Source organism: Eptatretus burgeri, chromosome 8 (genome assembly GCF_056783735.1).
Source record: "Eptatretus burgeri isolate ZD-2024b chromosome 8, Ebu_testis_v1, whole genome shotgun sequence".
In the NCBI taxonomy this organism is placed as follows: Eukaryota; Metazoa; Chordata; class Myxini; order Myxiniformes; family Myxinidae; genus Eptatretus; species Eptatretus burgeri.
Window position 1 is genome coordinate 99,970,029 of NC_140968.1, and position 23,016 is coordinate 99,993,044.

At 41.8% G+C, this 23,016-nt stretch overlaps 1 pseudogene across 1 annotated transcript in view; it reads left to right on the plus strand.

The window, feature by feature from the left end:
• The first annotated feature begins 11,891 nt into the window (after window positions 1-11,891).
• LOC147022388 (uncharacterized) overlaps window positions 11,892-23,016 on the plus strand; it is a 35,782-nt pseudogene continuing 24,657 nt past the window's right edge. The window contains exons 1-2 of the transcript XR_015061222.1: window positions 11,892-11,979; window positions 20,105-20,169. The product of XR_015061222.1 is annotated as an uncharacterized LOC147022388 (transcript). The remainder of the gene's footprint in view (window positions 11,980-20,104; window positions 20,170-23,016) is intronic.

The following is a 23,016-nucleotide window of genomic DNA, read 5'->3' on the forward strand; positions in this document are numbered from 1 at the left end:
AAAGACAGGATTTTTCATATCAGGTAGGTAGGTGGTCATTTGAATAGATGGGATTTTTCATATCAGGAAGGGAGGTGGTCATTTGAAAAGACGGGATTTTTCATATCAGGAAGGGAGGTGGTCATTTGAAAAGACATGATTTGTCATTTCAGTGAGGTCGGTGGTCATTTGAAAAGACGGGATTTTTCATCTCATGTTGGAAGGTGGTCCAACACCTGGTGAAGCTGGTGTTGGCGTTGGTGTTGGTGTTGAGCCTGGTGTTCGCGCAGTGGTAAGGGCAGTGGCTTGGGACCCAAGAGGTCCTGAGTTCAAGCCCCGTTGGGACACTGAATTAATATGTATGTATATATATGTATGTATATGTATATATATATATATATATATATATATATATATATATATATATATATATATATATATATATAATGTGTATATATATAATGTGTATATATATAATGTGTATATATATATATATATATATATATATATATATATATATATATATATATATATATATGTATCTATATATATATATATAAATATATATAAACCAAGTAGAAAACACCAGGGGGTTGACTCAGCCTGCCATCCTTCCGAGGTCGGCGAAATGAGCACCAGTTGTACTGGGCCCGGTGTATGCCCCGGTTAGAATAGGTGTACCATATCCCTGTGTGTCGTAAGAGGCGACCAGGGTTGCGTCAGGAAGGGCATCCGGTGTAAAAACCTATGCCAAATCATTATGCGGACAACAAAACGAATTTCCATACCGGATCGGTCGAGGCCCGGGTTACCAACGACCGCCACCGGTACCGGTGGTCAGCAGGGTACCAGTGGAAATTGTGCTACTGCTGGGCGAAGGAGGAGAAGGAGACGGGGAAGGCGAGTCCGGAGGCAGTGGGAGAGGGGGAAGGGTAGAAGTGTGGAGGTGAGAGTTGGAACTCTGAATGTTGGGACGATGACTGGCAAAGGGCGAGAGTTGGCTGATATGATGGAGAGAAGAAAGGTGGACATACTGTGTGTACAAGAGACCAAGTGGATGGGGAGTAAGGCGAGGAGCATTGGAGGTGGTTTCAAACTGTTCTACCATGGTGTGGATGGGAGGAGAAATGGTGTCGGGATAATCCTGAAGGAAGATCATGTCAAGAGGGTATTGGAGGTGAGGAGGGTGTCTGACCGAGTGATGAGTGTGAAGTTGGAAATTGAAGGGGTGATGATGAATGTCATCAGTGCATATGCCCCACATATGGGGTGTGAGATGGAATATAAAGAAGATTTCTGGAGTGAGTTAGATGAAGTGGTGGAGAGTGTATCCAAGGATGAAAGAGTGGTGATTGGAGCAGATTTCAATGGACATGTTGGGGAAGGGAATAAAGAGGATGAGGAGGTGATGGGGAGGTACGGTCTCAACAAGAGAAATGTGGAAGGGCAAATGGTGGTAGAGTTTGCAAAAAGAATGGAAATGGCAGTGGTAAACACGTATTTCAAGAAGAAGGAGGAACACAGGGTGACATACAAGAGTGGAGGAAAGTGCACACAGGTGGATTACATCTTAAGTAGGAGATGCAACCTGAAAGAGATTAGTGACTGTAAGGTTGTGGCAGGGGAGAGTGTAGCTCGACAGCATCGATTGGTGGTCTGTAGGATGACTTTAGAGGTGAGGTTGAGGAAGAGAGTGAGGGCTGAACCAAGGACCAGATGGTGGAAGCTGAAGGAGGAAGACTGTTGCGTGAAATTTAGGGAGGAGGTGAGACAGGCGTTGGATGGTGGTAAAGATGGGTGGGATGATTGGGCAACGACAGCAGAAGTTGTGAGGGAGATAGCTAGGAAGGTACTTGGTGTGACATCTGGACAGAGGAAGGAAGATAAGGAGACTTGGTGGTGGAATGAGGAAGTACAGGAAAGTATAAGGAAGAAGGGGTTGGCTAAAAAGAAGTGGGATAGTCAGAGAGATGAAGAAAGTCGGCAGGAGTACAAGGAGTGGCGTCGAAAAGCAAAAAGAGAGGTGGCAAAGGCCAAGGAAAAGGCATATGACGAGCTGTATGAGAAGTTGGATACAAAAGAAGGGGAAAAGGATTTATACCGATTGGCAAGACAGAGGGACCGAGCTGGGAAGGATGTGCTGCAGGTTCGGGTGATAAAGGACGCAAATGGGAATGTGCTGACGAGCGAGGAGAGTGTGTTGAGAAGGTGGATGGAGTACTTTGAGGAGCTGATGAATGAAGAAAATGAGAGAGAGAGAAGGTTGGAAGAGGTGGAGATAGTGAATCTGGAAGTGGGGTGGATCAGTAAGGATGAAGTGAGGACTGCTATGAAGAAGATGAAAAGTGGAAAGGCGGTTGGCCCAGATGGTATACCAGTGGAGGCATGGAAGTGCTTAGGAGAGATGGCAGTGGGGTTGTTAACCAGATTGTTTAATAAAGTCTTGGAAAGTGAGAGGATGCCAGAGGAGTGGAGATTAAGTGTACTGGTTCCGATTTTCAAGAACAAGGGTGATGTGCAGAGCTGTGGAAATTACAGAGGGATAAAGTTGTTAAGCCACACCATGAAGTTGTGGGAAAGAGTAGTGGAAGCTCGGTTGAGAGGAGAGGTGACGATCTGTGAGCAGCAATATGGGTTTATGCCAGGAAAGAGCACCACTGATGCGATGTTTGCTTTGAGAATGTTGATGGAGAAGTACAGGGAAGGCCAGAAAGAGTTACATTGTGTGTTTGTGGATTTAGAGAAAGCTTATGATAGGGTGCCAAGAGAGGAGTTGTGGCATTGTATGAGGAAGTCGGGAGTGGTGGAGAAGTATGTGAGGATCGTGCAGGATATGTATGAGGACAGTGTGACAGCGGTGAGGTGTGCGGTAGGAATGACGGACCGGTTTAAGGTTAAAGTGGGATTGCACCAAGGATCAACTCTGAGCCCTTTCCTGTTTGCAATGGTGATGGACAGGTTGACGGACGAGATCAGACTGGAGTCTCCATGGACCATGATGTTCGTGGATGACATCATGATCTGTAGGGAGAGTAGGGAGCAGGCTGAATCGAGCCTTGAGAGGTGGAGGTACGCACTGGAGAGAAGGGGAATGTTAGTCAGTAGGAGAAAGACGGAGTACATGTGCGTAAATGAGAGGGAGGGTGGTGGTATGGTGCAGTTGCAAGGAGTTGAGGTGGGGAAGGTGGATTGGTTTAAATACTTGGGATCAACTGTCCAAAGTAACGGAGAGTGTGGGAGAGAAGTGAAAAAGAGAGTGCAGGCAGGATGGAGTGGGTGGAGAAGAGTTGCAGGAGTGATTTGTGACAGAAGGGTAGCTGCAAGAGTGAAGGGGAAAGTATACAAGACGGTAGTGAGACCAGCTATGTTGTATGGTTTGGAGGCGGTGGCGCTAACAAAAAGACAGGAAGCAGAGCTGGAGGTGGCACAGTTAAAGATGCTGCGATTCTCGTTGGGAGTGACGAGGATGGATAGGATAAGAAATGAGTGTATTAGAGGGACAGCGCAGGTAGGACGGTTTGGAGACAAAGTGAGAGAGGCGAGATTGCGATGGTTTGGACATGTGCACAGGAGGGAAACGGAGTATATCGGGAGAAGGATGTTGAAGATGGAGCCGCCAGGCAGGAGGAGAAGAGGAAGGCCAAAGAAGAGGTTCATGGATGCGGTGAGGGTGGACATGCGGGTGGTTGGAGTGTCAATGGAAGATGTGGAGGATAGAGCAAAATGGAGACAGTTGGTCCGCTGTGGCGACCCCTAGCGGGAGCAAGCCGAAAGAGGAAGAAGAAGAAGAAGAAGAGTTGGAAGGTGGTCATTTAAAAAGACGGGATTTTTCATCTCAGGTGGGGAGGTGGTCATTTGAAAAGATGGGATTTTTCATATCAGGTAGGTTGGTGGTCATTTGAAAAGACGGGATTTTTCATCTCATGTTGGAAGGTGGTCATTTGAAAAGACGGGATTTTTCATTTCAGGGAGGTTGGTGGTCATTTGAAAAGACAGGATTTTTCATTTCAGGTAGGTTGGTGGTCATTTGAAAAGATGGGATTTTTCATATCAGGTAGGTTGGTGGTCATTTTAAAAGACGGGATTTTTCATCTCATGTTGGAAGGTGGTCATTTGAAAAGACGGGATTTTTCATTTCAGGTCGGAAGGTGGTCATTTGAAAAGACAGGATTTTTCATATCAGGTAGGTAGGTGGTCATTTGAAAAGACGGGATTTTTCATATCGGGTAGGTAGGTGGTCATTTGAAAAGACGGGATTTTTCATATCGGGTAGGTAGGTGGTCATTTGAAAAGATGGAATTTTTCATTTCATGAAGGCAGGTGGTCATTTGAAAAGACGGTATTTTTCATATCAGGTAGGAAGGTGGTCATTTGAAAAGATGGGATTTTTCATATCAGGTCGATAGGTGGTCATTTGAAAAGATGGGATTTTTCATATGAGATAGGTAGGTGGTCATTTGAAAAGACGGGATTTTTCATATCAGTAAGGGAGGTGGTCATTTGAACAGACATGATTTGTCATTTCAGTGAGGTTGGTGGTCATTTGAAAAGACGCGATTTTTCATATCAGGTAGATCGGTGGTCATTTGAAAAGACGGGATTTTTCATATCAGGTATGTAGGTGGTCATTTGAAAAGATGGGATTTTTCATATCAGGTAGGTTGGTGGTCATTTGAAAAGACGGGATTTTTCATCTCATGTTGGAAGGTGGTCATTTGAAAAGACGGGATTTTTCATTTCAGGTAGGTTGGTGGTCATTTGAAAAGACGGGATTTTTCATTTCAGGGAGGTTGGTGGTCATTTGAAAAGACAGGATTTTTCATTTCAGGTAGGTTGGTGGTCATTTGAAAAGATGGGATTTTTCATATCAGGTAGGTTGGTGGTCATTTTAAAAGACGGGATTTTTCATCTCATGTTGGAAGGTGTTCATTTGAAAAGACGGGATTTTTCATTTCAGGTCGGAAGGTGGTCATTTGAAAAGACAGGATTTTTCATATCAGGTAGGTAGGTGGTCATTTGAATAGATGGGATTTTTCATATCAGGAAGGGAGGTGGTCATTTGAATAGATGGGATTTTTCATATCAGGAAGGGAGGTGGTCATTTGAAAAGACGGGATTTTTCATATGAGATAGGTAGGTGGTCATTTGAAAAGACGGGATTTTTCATATCGGGTAGGTAGGTGGTCATTTGAAAAGATGGGATTTTTCATATGAGATAGGTAGGTGGTCATTTGAAAAGATGGGATTTTTCATATCAGGTCGATAGGTGGTCATTTGAAAAGATGGGATTTTTCATATGAGATAGGTAGGTGGTCATTTGAAAAGATGGGATTTTTCATATCAGTAAGGGAGGTGGTCATTTGAACAGACATGATTTGTCATTTCAGTGAGGTTGGTGGTCATTTGAAAAGACGCGATTTTTCATATCAGGTAGATCGGTGGTCATTTGAAAAGACGGGATTTTTCATATCAGGTATGTTGGTGGTCATTTGAAAAGATGGGATTTTTCATATCAGGTAGGTTGGTGGTCATTTGAAAAGACGGGATTTTTCATCTCATGTTGGAAGGTGGTCATTTGAAAAGATGGGATTTTTCATTTCAGGTAGGTTGGTGGTCATTTGAAAAGATGGGATTTTTCATATCAGGTAGGTTGGTGGTCATTTTAAAAGACGGGATTTTTCATCTCATGTTGGAAGGTGGTCATTTAAAAAGACGGGATTTTTCATTTCAGGTCGGAAGGTGGTCATTTGAAAAGACAGGATTTTTCATATCAGGTAGGTAGGTGGTCATTTGAATAGATGGGATTTTTCATATCAGGAAGGGAGGTGGTCATTTGAAAAGACGGGATTTTTCATATCAGGAAGGGAGGTGGTCATTTGAAAAGACATGATTTGTCATTTCAGTGAGGTCGGTGGTCATTTGAAAAGACGGGATTTTTCATATCAGGTAGGTAGGTGGTCATTTAAAAAGACGGGATTTTTCATCTTAGGTGGGGAGGTGGTCATTTGAAAAGACGGGATTTTTCATTGGAAGTTGGCAGGTGGTTATTTGAAAAGACGGGATTTTTCATATCAGGTCGGTCGGTGGTAATTTGAAAAGACGGGATTTTTCATATCAGGTATGTAGGTGGTCATTTGAAAAGATGGGATTTTTAATATCAGGTCGGTCGGTTGTCATTTGAAAAGATGGGATTTTTCATATCAGGTAGTGAGGTGGTCATTTGAAAAGACGGGATTTTTCATATCAAGTAGGTAGGTGGTTATTTGAAAAGACGGGAGTTTTCATATGAGGTAGGTAGGTGGTCATTTGAAAAGACAGGATTTTTCAAATGAGGTAGGTAGGTGGTGATTTGAAAGATGGGATTTTTCATCTCATGTTGAAAGGTGGTCATTTGAAAAGACGGGATTTTTCATATCCAGTAGGTAGTTGGTCATTTGAAAAGACGGGATTTTTCATATCGGGTCGGTAGGTGGTCATTTGAAAAGATGGGATTTTTCATTTCAGGTAGGTACGTGGTTATTTGAAAAGACGGGAGTTTTCATATGAGGTAGGTAGGTGGTCATTTGAAAAGACGGGATTTTTCAAATGAGGTAGGTAGGTGGTCATTTGAAAGATGGGATTTTTCATATGAGGTAGGGAGGTGGTCATTTGAAAAGACGGGATTTTTCATTTCAGGTAGGTTCGTGGTTATTTGAAAAGACGGGAGTTTTCATATGAGGTAGGTAGGTGGTCATTTGAAAAGACGGGATTTTTCAAATGAGGTAGGTAGGTGGTCATTTGAAAGATGGGATTTTTCATCTCATGTTGAAAGGTGGTCAGTTGAAAAGACGGGATTTTTCATATGAGGAAGGGAGGTGGTCATTTGAAAAGACATGATTTGTCATTTCAGTTAGGTCGGTGGTCAATTGAAAAGATGGGATTTTTCATATCGGGAAGGGAGATAGTCATTTGAAAAGTTGGGATTTTTCATATCGGGTGGGTTGGTGGTCATTTGAAAAGACGGGATATTTCATATCAGTTAAGTAGGTGGTCATTTGAAAAGACGGGATTTTTCATATCAGGTATGTCGGTGGTCATTTGAAAAGATGGGATATTTAATATCAGGTCGGTCGGTTGTCATTTGAAAAGATGGGATTTTTCATTTCAGGTAGGTTGGTGGTCATTTGAAAAGACAGGATTTTTCATTTCAGGTAGGTTGGTGGTCATTTGAAAAGATGGGATTTTTCATATCAGGTAGGTTGGTGGTCATTTTAAAAGACGGGATTTTTCATCTCATGTTGGAAGGTGGTCATTTGAAAAGACGGGATTTTTCATTTCAGGTCGGAAGGTGGTCATTTGAAAAGACAGGATTTTTCATATCAGGTAGGTAGGTGGTCATTTGAATAGATGGGATTTTTCATATCAGGAAGGGAGGTGGTCATTTGAAAAGACATGATTTGTCATTTCAGTGAGGTCGGTGGTCATTTGAAAAGACGGGATTTTTCATCTCATGTTGGAAGGTGGTCATTTAAAAAGACGGGATTTTTCATCTCAGGTGGGGAGGTGGTCATTTGAAAAGATGGGATTTTTCATATCAGGTAGGTTGGTGGTCATTTGAAAAGACGGGATTTTTCATATGAGGGAGGGAGGTGGTCATTTGAAAAGACGGGATTTTTCATATCGGGTAGGGAGGTGGTCATTTGAAAAGACGGGATTTTTCATTGGAAGTTGGCAGGTGGTTATTTGAAAAGACGGGATTTTTCATATCAGGTCGGTCGGTGGTAATTTGAAAAGACGGGATTTTTCATATCAGGTATGTAGGTGGTCATTTGAAAAGATGGGATTTTTAAAATCAGGTCGGTCGGTTGTCATTTGAAAAGATGGGATTTTTCATATGAGGTAGGTAGGTGGTCATTTGAAAAGACGGGATTTTTCATATCAGGGAGGGAGGTGGTCATTTGAAAAGACGGGATTTTTCATATCAAGTAGGTAGGTGGTTATTTGAAAAGACGGGAGTTTTCATATGAGGTAGGTAGGTGGTCATTTGAAAAGACAGGATTTTTCAAATGAGGTAGGAAGGTGGTGATTTGAAAGATGGGATTTTTCATATCCAGTAGGTAGTTGGTCATTTGAGAAGACGGGATTTTTCATATCGGGTCGGTAGGTGGTCATTTGAAAAGATGGGATTTTTCATATCAGGAAGGTAGGTGGTCATTTGAAAAGATGGGATTTTTCATATCAGGTAGGTTGGTGGTCATTTGAAAAGACGGGATTTTTCATATGAGGTAGGGAGGTGGTCATTTGAAAAGACGGGATTTTTCATTTCAGGTAGGTAGGTGGTTATTTGAAAAGACGGGAGTTTTCATATGAGGTAGGTAGGTGGTCATTTGAAAGATGGGATTTTTCAAATGAGGTAGGTAGGTGGTCATTTGAAAGATGGGATTTTTCATCTCATGTTGAAAGGTGGTCAGTTGAAAAGACGGGATTTTTCATATGAGGAAGGGAGGTGGTCATTTGAAAAGACATGATTTGTCATTTCAGTTAGGTCGGTGGTCAATTGAAAAGATGGGATTTTTCATATCGGGAAGGGAGATAGTCATTTGAAAAGTTGGGATTTTTCATATCGGGTGGGATGGTGGTCATTTGAAAAGACGGGATATTTCATATCAGGTAAGTAGGTGGTCATTTGAAAAGACGGGATTTTTCATATCAGGTATGTAGGTGGTCATTTGAAAAGATGGGATATTTAATATCAGGTCGGTTGTCATTTGAAAAGATGGGATTTTTCATTTCAGGGAGGTTGGTGGTCATTTGAAAAGATGGGATTTTTCATATCAGGTAGGTTGGTGGTCATTTTAAAAGACGGGATTTTTCATCTCATGTTGGAAGGTGGTCATTTGAAAAGACGGGATTTTTCATTTCAGGTCGGAAGGTGGTCATTTGAAAAGTCGGGATTATCAGGAAGGTGGTCATTTGAAAAGACGGGATTTTACATATCAGGTGGGGAGGTGGTCATTTGAAAAGATGGGATTTTTCAAATCAGGAAGGAAGGTGGTCATTTGAAAAGACGGGATTTTTCATATCAGATCGGTGGGTGGTCATTTGAAAAGACGGGATTTTTCATATGAGGTAGGTGGTCATTTGAAAAAACGGGATTTTTCATGAGGTAGGGAGGTGGTCGTTTGAAAAGACGGGATTTTTCATATCAGGTTGGTAGGTGGTCATTTGAAAAGACGGGATTTTTCATATCAGGTAGGTTGGTGGTCATTTGAAAAGATGGGATTTTTCATATCAGGTAGGTTGGTGGTCATTTGAAAAGATGGGATTTTTCATATCAGGTAGATAGGTGGTCATTTGAAAAGACGGGATTTTTCATATCAGGTATGTCGGTGGTCATTTGAAAAGATGGGATTTTTCATATCAGGTGGGAAGGTGGTCATTTGAAAAGACGGGGTTTTTCATGTGAGGTAGGTAGGTGGTCATTTGAAAAGATGTGATTATTCATATCAGGGAGGAAGGTGGTCATTTGAAAAGACAGGATTTTTCATATCAGGTAGATAGGTGGTCATTTGAAAAGACGGGATTTTTCATATCAGGTATGTAGGTGGTCATTTGAAAAGATGGGATTTTTCATATCAGGTGGGAAGGTGGTCATTTGAAAAGATGGTATTTTTCATGTGAGGTAGGTAGGTAGGTGGTCATTTGAAAAGATGCGATTATTCATATCAGGGAGGAAGGTGGTCATTTGAAAAGACGGGATTTTTCATATCAGGTAGATAGGTGGTCATTTGAAAAGATGCGATTATTCATATCAGGGAGGAAGGTGGTCATTTGAAAAGACGGGATTTTTCATATCAGGTATGTAGGTGGTCATTTGAAAAGACGGGATTTTTCATATCAGGTAGATAGGTGGTCATTTGAAAAGACGGGAGTTTTCATATCTGGTAGGTAGGTGGTCATTTGAAAAGACGGGATTTTTCAAATGAGGTAGGTTGGTGGTTATTTGAAAGACGGGATTTTTCATATCGGGTAGGTTGGTGCTCATTTGAAAAGATGGGATTTTTCATATAAGGTCGGTGGTCATTTGAAAAGATGGGATTTTTCATATCGGGTAGGGAGGTAGTCATTTGAAAAGACGGGATTTTTCATATCCAGTAGGTAGTTGGTCATTTGAAAAGACGAGATTTTTAATTTCAGGTAGGTAGGTGCTCATTTTAAAAGTCGAGATTTTCCTTTCAGGTAGGTGGTCATTTGAAAAGACGGGAGTTTTCATATCTGGTAGGTAGGTGGTCATTTGAAAAGACGGGATTTTTCAAATGAGGTAGGTTGGTGGTTATTTGAAAGACGGGATTTTTCATATCGGGTAGGTTGGTGCTCATTTGAAAAGATGGGATTTTTCATATAAGGTCGGTGGTCATTTGAAAAGATGGGATTTTTCATATCGGGTAGGGAGGTAGTCATTTGAAAAGACGGGATTTTTCATATCCAGTAGGTAGTTGGTCATTTGAAAAGACGAGATTTTTAATTTCAGGTAGGTAGGTGCTCATTTTAAAAGTCGAGATTTTCCTTTCAGGTAGGTGGTCATTTGAAAAGATGGGATTTTTCAAATCATGAAGGAAGGTGGTCATTTGAAAAGACGGGATTATTCATATCATGAAGGAAGGTGGTCATTTGAAAAGACGGGATTTTTCATCTGAGGTCGGTCGGTGGTCATTTGAAAAGACGGGATTTTTCATATGAGGTCGGGAGGTGGTCATTTTAAAAGTCGGGATTTTTCATATCAGGGAGGTGGGCATTTGAAAAGACGGGATTTTTCATCTCATGTTGGAAGGTGGTCATTTGAAAAGACGGGATTTTTCATCTGAGGTAGGTAGGTGGTTATTTGAAAAGACAGGATTTTTCATATCGGGTAGGTTGGTGGTCATTTGAATAGACGGGATTTTGAAGCATGTATAATATGTGAAAAAAAGACGCCAACATTGCATGAAGCAGCATAGATCACAGTCTTCGGCCTGGGTGTAAGTCCCAGGTATATAGTCATGATGTATTATATATGCACATCAGCCATAGGCATGTTTTCGCTTCATGTATGTCCATTGGGTTATGTTTAATATGAAACAGGCAAAACCTGAAAACGAACGAAAACACAAGTCAAGGAAACATGGTGGATTGGAGAGTTTCTTCTTCTTCATTTAGGTTCTGGTATGGGCTTGTGTGTGTGCTTAACCCAAACAAATTTTTATCTCCTGAGCATTCCTTGGGACCGAAAGGGAAAATGTATTGCAAATCAATTATCGTTTTTGTTTTAACTCTCCCTCCCCCCCCCCCCCACCCCACCGCCGAAGTCTCAGAACAGTGACAATACACTTCCTTTGACACATTTCTTTGGAATGTCTTTGGCAAAGCTTACAAACATGTCACAATCTCTGTTCAGATGAAGAAAGTTTTCTCCACACTTTACCCCAAAACAAACCATTCTGTGGTTTGCACGATACACAATGCGGTTCATCAGGGAAACCTGATTTTTGTGACAAATGATGCTCATCCTTCTTGATCAGTAAAGGAAACAGCTTAAGATAAACTCTGGACCGGCAGCCACACACAAATTGTCTTTAAATAGGGAGTAATAGGTGAGCATTGGATTCTTTTCTTCCTTTTAATCATCTATTTCCCTTTACCTGTTTGTTTATACACATATTTAATTGGAATTTCAATATTTCCTTCACCATTGACGTTTGAGCTGTAAAATAATAAATTCAGGAAATAAACATTCCATGGTCGATTTTGCTAAAACAAGAGTGTTAAACCTGGTGAACATGAGTGTTAAACTCTTATCACCTATAACAGAGCCTTGTGGTGATGAGAGTTGTTTCCTTTCCCAACCAAAGGTTTGTGGTGACAACCTGTGTATAACCACAATACATTCCATGTCTGTTCCCACAACACCCTCCCCTTACCCTAAAAGCTCTTCAGATTAAACAAGAGGGTAGAGATGCACCATGCAAAGGTTCCAATCGGAAGGTAAGCTCTTACCTGCCTCGCTTTACCGTGTCATCGGAGGATGTTTTTGTTGCCGGTATAAGTACGGTTACTTATCATGATTGTATGACATCAAATAGTTTGCTCTGCGTTAAAAAAAACATGTTTCTTTGTGTATATTAAAGAAACAAACCTCTACCGATCGTTCGTGTATTGGAACTCCATAACAATTCCAGAGATGTTTTAAGTAAACTGATAATGAAGAAGAATCTTCATCCATATCTTTATTTTCTGTCTTTGGATATTTGAAGTTGATTGAAGGGGTTTGAGTTTGATTTTTATTTTGTAGTACGAGGTCATTGTCGTGTTCATATATCAGGTTCATCTGTTTGATGTTTTGCTGTTTTCATCTGTTGAACAGTTTCATCTGTTCATCTGTTTTGCTCTTCATGAATACTCACCATGAACCAGACATTGACTACTTATAATTACTTATATAGAGAATTTTTTTTTTTTTAATATTTAACACTTTGTATTCCTTTATCATATTACAACAACTACTACTTCTACTACTACTACTCCTATTTATTTAAAAGTCCCAATTAATCACACTTTGTGGGATCAGGTCAAGGAACGTTTTTTGCTCCTCAAGTCTTTTACGAACGGGCTGGGCAAGCCCCATGATGTTCGCCTGAAGGTGATCTGTTCAGGAGGTTGTAATTTGTTCAGGTTGCTGGTGATAACTCGTCTACTCTTCATGTACGACACCATAGTATGTTTAACGTCCACCAACAATGCCAGCAGACGGGAGACCCAGCTTAACGTCAGCACACACATTGAAGAATTGTCCTGCATGTGCATCACCAGGGTGATAGTTAAAAGCTGAGTCTGAATTCAAACCCAACCTGGACAGCTTAAAGGTGGATCTGCATACCTCTTGATTATCCCACCATTCCATTTGCTCTGAGCATTCTCTTTCTTATATAAAATTATTTGATTAATTTTGTTAAAGATCCCTCTTACCAACCCTTACTAATTCCCTAATTATAATCATTCTGCATAATCAGGGGTTCACACCATTTTTAAAAATGAAATCTTATAGGTTATAATATAACTTATCTAATATATAAAGCTCATTCTAACCACTGATTCACTGACTCACTGAGTGACTGACTGATATTTAAGTTCAGTACCTACCGGGTGACGTAGAAAGTGGAAATTTTGCGTACTGATGGACATCAAAGCCGATACACCGAGGAAAAAACTCACAGAACCGTCAGACAACATCCGTAAATAAAAACATAATTAAATGAAAAAAAAGAAAGAAAATAAATTCAGGAAAAATGCAGATGAGTGACCCGAGGCAATGGGGAAGCACAGTTCGTTATTGCTTACAATGTGTCAGCATACCACATGAGTAAATTATAATGTTATAATTTATAAACTCAATTTTGTACACCTAAATTTTGAAATCACAGTACGGAACTGTACATCAGAATTATCATGGAAGAATCTTTCCGACACGAGCTGAGAAAACCTTCCATCAAAAGCCTCTGTTGTAGGAGTACGCTTTTGAGCTTTCAGAGCATCTTTTGAAGTTCACATTTAGTTTTATTTTTACCGCGCATGAGTACCTGAGTACCTGTTATGTGAACCCCTGGTTACAGATGTAGTAATCTTGCTCGATCTATAATTGAGACCTTTCCTTCCATTGAAGTTCAACTTGATGGTCTAATTCACCGATTTTATGTTGAATTTATAAAATAGTGAAACTATTTGGCCAAACCACTGAAGGTAAATAGCTTTTATCAACTAAAAACATGTTGAATCAAAAAGTTTATAACTTAGGGTAAATTTATTTTGAGATTAAACATCACATAAAGTGAATTTCCCATTGACAAAATAATTAAACATTTTGGTGTTTCTTCTCATATCCATTATCAATATCAGTATCCTGTTATCATTTCATTTATACTCGCAGAGATCTGAGGAAATTCTACGGAATGTAAAATGTGACTTCAAGTCTTCAACTATACCCCCCCCCAACCCCAAGTCTGCAACCCTACTCCCAAACGCAAGTTCTCAACCCTCTTTCCCAACCTCAAGGCTTCACCCCCCCATCCTTCCCCAACTATCTGTCCCCCTCCCCTCTTCAACTCTCTGAACTCCACTCCCCCTTTCTTCTTCAAGTCCTAAACCCCTCGTCCACAACCCACCTCCCAATGCATCAACCTCCCTCTCCCAACTCTCTGCCCCCCCCACCCCCATTCCCAACTCTCTGTCCTTCCCATTCTTAACAACATTCTTTCCCATTATTACATTCTCCGAGCAGAAAATTTGATTGGTTGTGATGATGTAAAATGCCATAATATTTTGAAAGTACTGCTAAACAGAAGGGTTTTGAAAGTGTCAAAAAAGCGATTTGTGTTCTAAAGTGTTCAAGTAAGTAATTAAATTAAAATAAAATAAGGATTTTAAAGGTCGGAGAGAAGAAAATTCCGGAAGGTTACCACCGTTGCTGCAGCCAGGGTCTTTTAAACCACCTTATCCAACACATTACATTCGTTATTTGTGCCTGTTTATTGTGTCCTTTATGCCATCCTTAAAATCAGTAAGTTTACTGTTTGGAATGATTTTCAATTTGTTTTGACTGCCAGACAGACAGACTGAAAACATTATCTCACTAATCTTTGCGCATGTGAAATCAGGACAAATTCAAATCCAAAGTACTGCTAAAACTGCATGTTCGTTTTCCGAGTCATGTTCAAAATAAAACATTCAATTGATATTCAGTTGTTCCTCGATCATAAACTGATATTTGTAAATAGACAGACAGAAAGATAGAAGTGAACCAACTGCTTAACCCTACCCTTTGCTTCGTGTGGGTAATGATGTGGGTTTTATGGTCCCTGGTCAAGTAGTTGAAGAGAAAATCGTCAGAAAGGCAGAGAAACAAACAAACAAACATAATAAAGCTATGAGATGCATAACAGACTTCATTGGCCTAGTTTTCAGCAAAACACATCATTCATTTGCATATATTTTGCACTCAAGCTGAACAAGGGTATTTTATTGATTCCTGAACACTTTCTTTTGAAATACTTTTTCATTCTGTTGTATCTACAAGATTTTTTCATCCCATCACAAGTTAACCAGAAGATTTTCACATATTCATGCTGGTATACTGTCAGTCAGGTTGTAGATGGAGGTGGGGTGTCACCTGGAAGGGGAATTTATGCGTGTAGTACATTTCTGTAACCGAAACCCTCGAGATGCAGGACCTACCTGTTGACCCCCCATCTCGGGGGCAAAATTGTGTTTTTATTCTCTTTCATTGTAGTAACAAACGCATTTTTTGACTTGTTTTTTCATTCATGAATAGAAGGTTAACAGTCCCTTTCTCCATTCAGGTAGAAACTACCTTTACAAACATGGTACCATTTGATTGGTACATCAAATAGCTTTCCAATTATTGCAAGCAATTGATCCAAACATAGATTTTATGAGATCGACTGATGCGATTTTAATAGCAGACTGATTGATTCGTGGTGACAACAATATTGAAATCGCAAATCAATTGATTCGTGGTGACGGCAATATTGAAATTGAAGATCAGTTGATTCATTGTGACGGCAATATGGAAATCGCAGATCAATTGAGTCGTGGTGACAACAATATTGAAATCGCAGATCGATTGATTCGTGGTGACGGCAATATGGAAATTGCAGATCAATTGATTCGTTGTGAGGGCAATATGGAAATCGGAGATCGATTGATTTGTGGTGACGGCAATATTGAAATTGCAGATCGATTGAGTCGTGGTGACAACAATATTGAAATCGCAGATCGATTGATTCGTGGTGACGGCAATATGGAAATTGCAGATCAATCGATTCGTTGTGAGGGCAATATGGAAATCGCAGATCGATTGATTTGTGGTGACGGCAATATTGAAATTGCAGATCGATTGATACATGGTGACATCAACATTGAAATCACAAATCGATTGATTCGTGGTGACGGCAATATTGAAATCGCAGATCGATTGATTCATGGTAACGGCAATATTGAAATCGCAGATCGATTGATTCATGGTGACGGCAATATTGAAATCGCAGATCGATTGATTCATGGTGACGGCAATATTGAAATCGCAGATCGGTTGATTCGTGGTGATGGCAATATGGAAATCACAGATCAATTGATTTGTGGTGACGGCAATATGGAAATCGCAGATCGAGTGATTCATGGTGACGGCAATATTGAAATCGCAGATCAATTGATTCGTGGTGACGGCAATATTGAAATCGCAGATCGGTTGATTCGTGGTGATGGCAATATGGAAATTGCAGATCAATTGATTCGTGGTGATGGCAATATGGAAATCGCAGATCAATTGATTCGTGGTGACGGCAATATTGAAATCGCAGATCGGTTGATTCGTGGTGATGGCAATATGGAAATCGCAGATCAATTGATTCGTGGTGACGGCAATATGGAAATCGCAGATCAATTGATTCGTGGTGACGGCAATATTGAAATCACAGATCGATTGATTCATGGAGACGGCAATATTGAAATCGCAGATCGGTTTATTCGTGGTGATGGCAATATGGAAATCGCAGATGGATTGAGTCGTGGTGACAGCAATATAGTCGACGTGATTGGAAGTGACGTAATAGTGTGTGCAGAATCCTGGAGGACGTCGACATGGCCTTTGGAGAGGGAAAGCTCATGACATCACACAGCCATTAGATTAGACACTGGAGTGATACCCTGCATATCGACTGCAGGTCTATCAGTCTGTGTCAGTTCTTGCGAGTGGAATGGAAGTGAAACATTATGTTTTTAAAAATGATCCTACTTTCCATCCAATACGGGTTTTGACCACATGAAAACGGGTCTGCAGGTTTTCACAAACAACGTGTCAAACCCATAGAATGCGGGTCACTTTCCATCTATGATGGCACCTGCTAACCTACTATCTTTCTGTTTAGGTTTAGCAAGTAGTGGAAGGTGCCATTTTCCTTCCTAAAGTCAGGGGTAAGAACAGTTTAATTTTGTTTTTTTTATTTGATGTATCAGACACTGCTTTACTCCATAATGGTAATTGGTAACGGAGCGAGGTATTAGAAAATATAACTTTTGCTCTATTTGCTGTGTTCATGTTGTAATATTTGTTCTTTCCTCCACCAAATGTAATCCTCAAGAGTAACATATAAAACACGAGTAGCTGTAATCGGCTCAATGAGTAAATCATAACGGATTACAGGTACTCATTTTCATTAATACGACTACAGGTAACGCGTGACTCTTGCAGGCTGCAACATTGTCTTTGACAGATATTAACATCGATTGAGTGTCTCACTTCAAGGTTTCACTTTGATCAACTATGCTTAGTAGTTTTAGTTATAAATTCTATTTCTACCCGCATTTTCTACCCCCATAAACCCTTCCTAACTCAACCGTCCTAATTGTAGGTTACTGTTCCTCCCCCACCTCTCTCCTCTTTTCTTGTTTGTTTTTTGCTTTGCTTATTGTGTCCTCCTTGTGCTTCTGCTTTGATTAACTTGAACAAATATTTTGGATGGTGATTTTAAAAATCATAAATCCCATCCCTCCCCATGGTCTTTTCTACCCCCATTAACCCTAAAACTCTTACTTGCAGGTTGCAGTGTTTCCTCCCCTCCTCTCTCATCTTTTCCTTTTCGTTCTTTCCCTTACTACCCACATAGCAAGGTATAATTTAATCAATAATGATGAGCCAACAATGAAGACATTGGTTCGATGTCGATTTGAGTACAACTTGCTATCCGGGTTGTTGCGACTACACTGAACAACAAAAATTTTTTACTGGAGATGTGTAAAGTGATTTAGACTAATTTGGGTACGCTGATTTCAAAAATCATAACCGTTTTGCTGTATCACGTCAGGATTTTCAGTAACAGAAATATTCCCATTGCCTAGAAGTCAGGATTTCAATGAAATTTACAAAAATTCATTTATTCATTTATTTCATCATGAATGCTTCAAAATTATAGAAATTACAGAAAAACTCCACTAGAATCTAATTAAAAATGCTTTAGGCATTTGGCTTTGCGTTTGTGCTGCTCTGTGTCAGTTTCACGATGCAGAAACCAGCAGAAATCGCCCATCATGTTCGGGTTGTGCCGCCCTTGGTAACGCGTCTCCATGAGTGAAATCTCTTGGTGGAATCGCTCGCCGTGCTCGTCCGAGACTGCTCCCAAGTTGTCAGGGAAGAAGTTCAGGTGCTGGTGTAGGAAATGGATTTTCAGGGACATCCTGGAGCCAAGTTTCCTGAAGGACTCCAGCAGCTGCTGCACTATTTCTTCATAGTTGTCCGCGCGCTCGTTCCCCAAGAAGTTGTCCGTCACAGCTTTGAAGCTCCTCCACGCTGCCAGCTCTTTGGGGTTTAGAGTTGTCGGAAAAGTTTCGTCCTTCATAATCTGTCGGATTTGCGGTCCAACAAAGACACCAGCCTTGATCTTGGCCTCCGACAAGGTGTTGCCAAACTTTTCCTTGAGGTATAAAAACCCACGCCCATTCAGATCCATTGCCCGTACAAAACTTTTCATCAAGCCGAGCTTTATGTGGAGTGGTGGAAGGAAAACCTTGGCTGGGTCGACAAGGGCGACATGCTTCACGTTGTGTCGACCAGGTACATGCTCTTTTCGCTCTTCCCAATCTTTCTTCGTCCAGTGATTCTTGTCGTCTCTGCTATCCCAGAGACAAAGGAAGCACATGTATTTCGTGTAGCCTGACTGCAGCCCTAACAACAGCGCCACCACTTTCAAGTCTCCGCAGATGTATGTGCCAGTTGAAGTCATTGTACTTGATGGAATCAAGCAGCTGCCGCATAGTCTCATAGGTCTCTGTCATGCCGAACGCGTGAGCCAGTGGGACTGATGGTTTCTCGTTGCCATTGTGGAGCAAAACAGCCTTCAAGCTGTTCTTCCCCGAGTCGATGAAGAGGCGCCAGTCTGCAGGATCGTGATCACACCCAAGTTCTTTCAACAGACCGTTGATGTCACTGCAGAATGTCATCGTGTCTTCCATCTCAAAGAACTCAGCCATGTCTCTGTGACGTGCTCTGAACAAGGATATCTTGGTGTTAGGTTCAAGTAGATTCCACTGCTGCAGCCTTGATCCAAGCAGCTCTGCCTTCGCCTTTGACAGCGAGAGATCTCTTACAAGATCATTTAAGTCTCCCTGGTTCAGAAGGTGTGATTCTTGAGTGTCGGGTTCAAAAGGTTCATCATCACCATCCTCTTCACCACTGCTTACAGCTATGTTCTGATCAGCTGGAGGTGTTGGAACGGGGTTCTCGTCATCATGAGGCACAGGTTTACGAGCAGAGACGCAGTCAGCGTACTTGATGTGACCTTTATTCTTCTTGTTGAAGCCGGCGATGCTTGTGCAGCAGAAATAACAATCATCATGATGATTCTGCGGCTCACGCCATATCATGGGCACCGCAAATGGCATGCTCGCGCGCTTGCCCACCAACCACTGAGTCAAGGTTGTGTGACAGCTTGTGCAGCAGATGTGTGGTGCCCAGCTCTGTTCTTGGTCCCCCACCTTACACCCGAAGTAGTGAAAGTAGGCGGCCTTCATTTTCACTGCTGTAGATATACTTCGCTGTTGATCTTTTTGGTATACCGACCACAGACATAACAGAAGTTGTCAGGATGATTGGTACAGGAACGCCTACTCATCTTTATCTGAAAGAAAGAAATATAACACAAGTTAACAACAATTGTACGAAATAGACATGTTAAAGACATATGTAAATTTCATTGAAATCCTGACTTCTAGGCAATGGGAATATTTCTGTTCCTGAAAATCCTGACGTGATACAGCAAAACGGTTATGATTTTTGAAATCAGCGTACCCAAATTAGTCTTAATCACTTTACACATCTCCAGTAAAAAAAAAATTTTGAAATTTGTTGTTCAGTGCTATCTGTTGTCCCTCTACCAGTTCACTACCTTCGTAGCCTGCATCTCCTTGCTCATCTATGACTCCAGATGTTGGACATAAAAAAACTTCCGTTAATTTTCATCGCAATAACACGTATTGTGAATAATATCTGATTCTTTATAATGCATCTTCCTTGTTGCTCGAATCCCTGATGTTTTGTGTCCAGGGACAAATCCTCAGTGATGTTCCATCATCTCCTCCTTGGTGTTGCGCTGGCTGTGATGTGTATTGGTAAGTATGCAACAGGCACGGTCATAAAACAAATAAATCAAACTTCATATTCACATCATGTTTGGGGTAACGTTGACTTTGCTTTGATCGGGTTGTTAATCTTCACCACTATTTGGTAGTTTTATTGATTTTATATTGATTGAAGGCTCTTAGTGGAGCTTGGAGATAAAACACAGGCCTGACAAAGACAGATTATGTCATATATCATTCATCAGAAGAAAATTGAAACTTTTGCTCTTGATGTTCTGCGACGGATTTCAGAGACGTAAGGGTTAACGCGTATCAACATATAAAGAAACCCTGGTATAGTTATCTACGTAATATATTGTGTAGCGAATTTGGGGATCCCATGTTCAGTATGGGAAGGGAAAACGCGTTGTGTTTGTCGTAGCATCAAAACCCATTGTGTGTCTTTTCTTATCTATCTATCTCTCTACATCTCATCCAAACACACTATAAAACATGATTTCCACAACATCACACCAAAAATCAAGCCACTCCACACGTGAAAGCCTGCATATGCTATCGAGGGTTGAATGGACATGGCGACCCAGACAGCGTGAGAGGGGCTCAACTGCGGCGAAGAGGTGGCAATGAGGGAGCGATTGGCGGAGCTGAGGAAGCCCCATCAGCAATGAAAACGTCGTCGAAAGAACAAGTGGCGTCAGAGCAAGTACTGAATGCTCGCCGCTATGCCGCTGGATCACCACCCCTCGGCGCACTGTCCAGCTTTGAAGCAACGAATGAACTTCACCAGGTCACATGGCTGTCCAATGGGAAGGCAATCTGATCAAAACGTGAGCGGACATGTTGGAGAAGACATTATTTGTTATAAAGGTCTGGGCTGGAGTTCAGAACAGTGCAGTGTCTGGGAGCTGGAGACCGAGCAAGCTGGTGCTTGGAGAGAAATTAGAAAGCTGGTGCCCCTCGAGAAAGCCAGCATGGACGAAGTCAAGTTGAAAGTAGAAGGGCCGAGTAAGTGAGAGCTTCTGGGTGCAGTCATCAAACGCACTGACTCGAACAAACTTTCTTCTTACTGTCTCTACTTCTACCTCTTCCCCTTTGGATGCAAGAGCAATCAACAAAAGTGCCAACTGCCTTTTTATGGCTAACCGACTTTCACACTTCACACCCCTCATCTAACACCTATGCACTCATCCTCTGCACATATCCTAACATGCACATCATTCCCCCAACCCTCCACCATTTGGATGCACATGAAGCAGCTGGTTAACGTTTGGGTGAGCACGGGGTTGCAAACATGCCCCATCTTCTTCACTCTATTTTCTTACTTCTCTCCTTTTTCCCAGAATTAAAATGCATCTTTGGTATGTTGAATGAGTAAGGAGGCTTCGATGCTTGCCTCGGGTAAGATTTTCTTTGTGACATTGCTTGAACTGTACATAGTGCCTTTTGTGAAATAGCAACCCCTTTTCCAAACTATCTGGTTGTCAGACTGTATTCGTTAAGCATCGTGTATTGTATAGGGAGTTCTCCCCTGCTGTTCCATTTTGGGTAGTCGGTAGCCAACGTGTTCACCATTGGTAATGCTCAACCGTATCTTGATCTCGGTGGCGCATTGAAAGCACAGTTCCCCATCTGGGGTGTTTAATTATCCTGGAAGGTAAAGTGGGATTTAGACACTGGACCCCATGTATATTGAGTATCTCAGATGGCATCTGTCAGGTCAGGTCAGGTATGGGAGCATGTGCCAGAACAGCGCGTCGCTACGTCCACTTTCCACCGGTACTCCAGGGACCTCCGTCTGGCCTTCCCCCAGGCAGACGCCAGGCCCATCTCCATCTCATTGAGATGCTGGTCAACCTGCTGCAACCAAGAGGCACGTGGTCGGCCCATTAGCCTCCTCCACTCACGAGACTTCCTCGCTGAGAGAATCTGGTGAGCAGGATGAGCATCAGGGAAACGAGCCACATGTCCATACAGCTGCAACTGACGCTCACGGACCATGCAGGAAACAAATCTCATCCGAGTCTCTCTCAGCAACCGCTCGTTGGACACAAAATCTCACCAGTGATAGCCAAGGATTCTCCGAAGAGACCTGGTACCAAAGGAATTAAGTCTCTGTCTCAGATCCTTGGTCAGAGTCCAAGTCTCGCATCCATAGAGCAAGACTGGAAGCACCAAGGACCTGAAGACTCGGACTTTCGTCCTCCCGCACAGGTACCGGCAGTGCCACACCCCATGATCCAGTGAATCCATGACTCCCCAGGACGGACCCAGACGTCAATTGACCTCTGACTCACAGCCAGCAGAGACATGAATATCACTGCCAAGGTAAGTGAATCTCTCCACGACCTCAACATCCTCACCACAAACAGACACAGACAGGAAAGCAGCATCCAAGATGTCATTGAAAGCCTGGATCTTAGTTTTGACCCAAGAAACCCATAATCCCAGCGGCTCCGACTCCTCATTCAGCTCCTCGGGGGCCCCCAAAAGGATATCGAAAGACTCCACAAAGATGACTGCATCATCTGCGAAATCAAGGTCCGAGATCTTGACATTTCCAAACGATGCACTGCAGCTTGATCTTTCCAACATCCTCCCTAAAATCCAGTCCATGCAAGTGCTGAAAAGTGTGGGGGCCAGTACACACCCCTGAGGAACTCCAGTAACAACTGGAAATAAGTCAGAGACGGGACCACCACACTTCACAGCACTCTCAGTACCAAAGTAGATTTCAGACATCAGATTGATCAGTTTTGGTGGCACCCCACGAAGACCAAGAATCCTCCAGAGGGCATCCCGATTCACTGAATCGAACGTTTTACAGAGATCAACATAGGCTACAAGCAGCCCCTGCCGAAACTCTCATCTGCGTTAGGT